This window comes from Oreochromis aureus, linkage group 15 (genome assembly GCF_013358895.1).
Source record: "Oreochromis aureus strain Israel breed Guangdong linkage group 15, ZZ_aureus, whole genome shotgun sequence".
Taxonomy (NCBI): Eukaryota; Metazoa; Chordata; class Actinopteri; order Cichliformes; family Cichlidae; genus Oreochromis; species Oreochromis aureus.
This window is the reverse complement of record NC_052956.1, coordinates 21,626,889-21,632,888: the sequence shown is the minus strand read 5'-3', so window position 1 is coordinate 21,632,888 and position 6,000 is coordinate 21,626,889.

Below are 6,000 nucleotides of genomic sequence, written 5' to 3'. Positions count from 1 at the left end.
ATCAAAGAATTAAACATTTTATTTCCTTCATTCTGCTTATGATGTAATACATGTTCATCTGTCAATGTTTTCACCTTTAGTTTTCTTCCATCTGATGATCACCACAACAATGATCAAGAGTGCTGCTAAACACACAGGAATGACGATAAACCCTGACTGAACTGGAGAGATTATTAAAACATGTTAAACAATGAATTTCTTCCACACCAACATGTTCTCACTCCCAAAGCCTAACATTTTATGCTAGGTGACAAATCGTCAGTGTATCACGCTTCCGGACACCCAACACGTCCCTATATTACGAGATCGGAAAAATAAAGAAACATGAGAACCGTTTGGAATGAATCTACACATGTACGTTCATTTTACTTAAATCACTTTGGAAAACACTATCTAACGTTATTAAAGTGCTGGTTAAGGTCAGGGATAAGGTTATGGTTAGTGTTGAGACATGACAAATTGTAAGTATATTATGGCTCGGGAGTGAGAACGCTCTGTCCACACACAGACAAGACTCAGTCTGACATTAAAATTTCAAAAGAAGACAGATTCAGTCTCTACCCTGTGGTTGTATATTTGTTGTCAGTGTCCCTTCTGATGTCTTTACTTCTTCTTTTGTTGTCCTTATTTTTAATGTTGGTTTAATTGTTGGTCCTGTTGTTGATTTTCTTGTGGTGGACTTCATTGTTGTTGATGTTGTCATATCCGAGTCTTTACCTGAATCTAAGAGAAACACAGAGCATATGGTTAATGATTTCACTTTAGATGTCAGTAAACCACAACTGAACTGGAAAGATTTAAAACATGTAAAACAAAACACTGAATCTCTCCACACACAGTTAAGAGCCAATCTGTAACCGGAAGGTCGCCGGTTCGATCCCCGGCCTCTCTGTCCTGGTCGTTGTGTCCTTGGGCAAGACACTTTACCCTACCGCCTACTGGTGCTGGCCAGAGGGGCCGATAGCGCGATATGGCAGCCTCGCTTCTGTCAGTCTGCCCCAGGGCAGCTGTGGCTACAACCGTAGCTTGCCTCCACCAGGGTGTGAATGTGAGCGTGAATGAATAATTTCATTGTAAAGCGCTTTGGGTGCCTTGAAAAGCGCTATATAAATCCAATGCATTATTATTATTACAGTGTTCATATGTCAACACAGAGCTGTTCAAGATGCTTTATCATTGTTCTCATGTACATACACTGGTGAAGATGGAGATATTGTAAGAGAAAAGCAACAATAGAAAAATCAACTTCATCACTGTGATCATAATTATTGTGGTGTTTCAGTTTGTTGTTCTAACAGGACAGTTTGAGCTGAAAACATTAAGATGTAAATACTCACTGTTACTAACAGACAGATCAATCCTAAAGTCTGAACCTTCTTGTGATCCTGTTGCTGTTTTGAACTGTCTGCAGTTGTAACGACCAACATCCTGATCTGTGACCTTCTTTATAACCAGAGAACAGTCTGCAGAAAGACTCAGTCTGTCTGATTTAGGTTTGGCTTCTTTATTCTGCCCAAGTTCAAAGAGTGCTATTGCACTACTTTATTCATCATAGAGCCAGGTAGTACTGCTACAGTTATGCTGACCTTGTATCACATTTTTACAAGGCAGAGTAACATCATGTCCACATTCAGCTGTGACAGTTTGAACAGTTTGATTTTGCTCAGTTGTTCCTGTTGAGAAAAAGAGAGAGCAATGTGAAACATCAAATATGTTATGAATATGAGTGTTATGTTTATAATGTGAAGTTTATTTTAAATACAACACAAGTTTAAGTTTCAACTTTAGTTTCCAAGAGTCAGCTGAAGTCAAAAAGTTAATCATGACTGTCTCAGTTAAAGGAAGAATAAAGAAGTAACACTTGTGATAATAATGCAGTTTATTAATTGAATGTGTTTCTATGTACACTTACCTTTAAACTGAAGCATCAGTATCAGTAATAAAGACATTTGAATCCATGTGAATGCAGCCATCGTGCTTCTCTGTCTCTCTCAGTCTCTGTTCTTGCTCTCACGTTCACAAATGAGACAGTCTCAGAGATGAATACAGCATCAACTTCCTGCTCACTTCCTCATAGTGACATCACTCCTTTTCTCTCCTCTTGCTGAATTAATTCAGTTCATTCAGCTTTTAGACATCTGTATCTGCCCCTCTGTCTTAATGTAGATATAAAATGTGCTAAATCCTTTTTAACATTTAATAACTTTTATATTTAATCTATTTTGCAAACTCCCCTGTTTTCCCTTTAAACGGACTGTTCAACAGTGGAAAATGTGTTGATCAATAAAAGAATACAGGAAGTTAAATGTGTGAAGTCTGTTAGATGAGGTAAGTGTTTACATTAATGCAGCTCTTCTGTACGTTGGGTTTGTTATTAGAAAATAGGTTTATGGTGATGTTTGTCTGCAAACATGAAATAGTTGATTACTCAAATTATTTACACACTAGAATCTGAGTCTTAATGATTGCAATGAAACATTGACACTGCAGCAGTGAGCGCTGTTAGCAGCTTGATAAGAACACAGATCAGATGTGTTAGTGGTCTGAGACTTGTTTGTTCTTTATTGAACGTATGAAGTCATTCATTCTGAGAAGTGAAGGGGAAGTGTTTTGGTGATAATGTGGGTACAACAGCAGCAGAGCTCTGGAGGTTTCATGATGACCAGATGAACCTCTGACAGATAAATGGTTAACACATCGATGAACGTGACACTAAACTGTCTTTAGGATTCACAGCAGTTTCTACACACAGCAGGTCCTTATACCTTTTTTAATGTTGTGTAAGTATAATTCAGAAGAATAATATTAAGAATGAAAGCAGATGTTTGCACATGTTTGGAAATGTTATAATACAAGTTCAGTACAAACAGAGCTGTTCGAACCAGCAGAGTAAAAGTTTAATACTGAATATGAAAGAACAGGAAGTCAAACTGGAGACAATAATAGATGGTAGATTGTACTGTGGTCTGTGGTGGATGGATCAGGTGTGTGTGAGGTGTGAGATGGAGAGAGTTCAAAAACACACAAAGTTGTTCACAAACATATTTACATTTATTCTTATTATCATACAGCAAAAAAGCAATAGTTAGAAACTGAAGTTATAATTTGGATCATTATATCTGTTACTGTTTGTAAATCTCATTAAAACTCACCTCAGGAATGAAAACAAAGTATGAAGACTAACAATCAAATAAATAACACAACATTTAAACAGCAATAAATAACCTGTCATTTTTAACTCAGTGGGTTACCTTTAATAAAAATCATCAACAGCAAATTTAAACAAACAAACTAAAGATTCTGTTTATCATAATTAAATAAAGGATAAATAATTGTTGTATGGTATTTTACTTGTTAGATAAATCTAAATCTACATAAAAAAGTTTTTAGCTAAATATGAGATAAAATCAAAATGTAATTTTTGTTTCCTTTTTTTAAACCTGTCTTGTTCGACAGCTTTCACAATCAGAAACATGATCTGAATGGTCTGTTGTGCCAACACATTTGCTTTGCCAAGAGGAGCTTTATGAATTTTGTATAGGTTTCTTATCTTAGTCTTTCTTTTTATTCTATTTGATTTATTCATTTTCATTGTTATTCACATTAACTTATGTGTAATTGATCAATACCAGAGCTGACAGGTAGGGAGAGGTAAGAATGGGTAGAGAGGAGAAAGGGAAAAAAGAAAAAAAAGAGAAAAATTGAGAAATGAGAAAATCAAAATCGACACAGCACACATAGTTCAACTCAACAGATCACCACCTGTTGCACCTGTAAGAAAAACATATACAAAAAACAAACAACACCTCAGAAAAACGCTCAATCTTGCATGTGAGTGTGAAAGAGAAACACACAGTTTAGTTGGGCCCTCCACAGCACCCCAAGAATACTGCAGACCTAAGCCCAAACATCCAGGTGACAATGACCATATGCTGGCACAAGTAGAAGGAGAAACAAATGACAAGGGAGACCGAAGACAGAGGTCCCATGCCGAACGTTTATGAGCCAAAACCAAGTATGAGTTCAGGACTGTTCTCATGGGCAATGACCAGAAGAGAGTGGTAGGGAGGAGCAACCCTCACCTTCTATAATCGTGTCCCACAGGTGTCAAGGCTCAGCAAGTCTCAGACGTAGACCCAGTCACACACACAGACACACAGTGTTTTCAACAGCAATGGGCTAATTTATGTGATGAGATGATGTTTGAGTTGTTGATCAATGGAGTCTGACAGAAGCAGAAGAGTCTCCAATATTTTCATAGTTCACTCCATCTTCACCCTCATCATTATGCTCCTGTGGAAAACAACACAACACACTTTAGATTCTCTCTGATATTGTCACATCTGATGAGGCAGACGGCATGAAGAGGAGAGAATATGGACCCAAATGCAGACACAGAGACGCAGGAGAATGTTTAACAAAAAGCGAGCCTTCGCTGCAAAAAACACCAAAAACAAAAGACGATCGGAGACTGTGAAAAACTAACAAAAACCTAAACTGGGAAAAACTAGAAACAAATATAAAGAATCTAAACCTGAGACAAAAGCCTGAATATGAAACATGAAAATCTGAGACGAGGGCCAATGAAAACAGAAATAGCAGAAGGAGAAACACAGACGACCCAGCAACAAACAGAGGAACACAAAGGTAACGAAGGAATGAGACACAGGAGGAAAACACAGCTGGAGAAACCACACGCAACGAGACCCAGAAGAAGGAAAACGGAAAACCTAACATGGCACAGAAGACTGTCAAAGTCAAACAAGAAGACACGGACTTTACACTGAAACAAGGAGACATGACTGACAGGGGAGACAAAGGGAACATGGATCACAGGAAGAGCGCAGAAACCAAGAGACTAAAAATTCTAAATAATAATGAAAACAAAGACTATTAATAATTCAAAACACAAAACACTGGGTCACCCCCACAGGACCGTGACAGATATTCATACTTATGTTTTCACTCCTGTGATTTTTTTTAGATTCCTTATGATTACAGTTAAGTTTCAGTTGAACATGGTCAGCACAGGATATCCTTATCTTTCATTATGTTCTATCTTTGTATATCAACCGTGTCAAACAGGAACAGATACCACAAAGAGATTTTGCTGTATAAAGTTAGAAAGGACTACTGAGTGTTCAAACTCACAGCGGTTTTTTCCATCTGTGTTTTGCTTCCTGAAAAGATAAAATTAAAAAAAAGAGTACAGTAAAGAGTAAAACTCAAAGCTTTTTATGTGTAAAAGTTTCACCTGTGAATTTTCTCACCGTTACATTTTATCCACATGTTGACTGTAGCAGTAGATATTAAGAGAGCTGCTAAACCCACAGACACAATGATGCATCTCAGCAAATACAGAAAATCTGAAAAGACAGAAACAATTTTGGCTTCAACTCTTTTTTTCTGTGCAAAATTCAAATGTTTTCAAATGAGATAAATACATTCAGTCTTGAAAGATGCAGTGATGGTGACGGTTTTAGTTTCTGTCATGGTCCTGGGTTTTCACCCTTACAAGTTGATTTTTGGACATTCAGGTTCTGTTTGTTATCAAATGACTTTTATTTCTATAGAAAAATAGAATTTTACATTTTCATGAAAATGAAAGTGTCTTCAAACTAAAGTATAAAGATTTACAAATAAATTCTGGGTTTTGTGACCATCACTGACTTCTCCTCCTCCCTCCTAGGTTTTGTGAGACACAATGATCCCATGAGTTATGTTGTCTGCAGCCCTTTAGGAGGGACAGTTTAGTCACAAAAGCTGCAGAGGCATCATGGTCTATGCAAAACTCTAATAGAAGAAGAGCATGTCAGTCTGGCTTTGAAACACTGTCGACCTTCAGCTTGACATTTAGATTTATTTCATGGCACAGGCTTATAGAAGGAAAAAAATGTGGGTGAAACAGTTTTGTTGCAAAGGTGCAAATTAACAGATGGCAATAAGAAAACACAATAAAAAGACATGTTTTAGATATTTGCAAAACAGAGCAAATTTCTG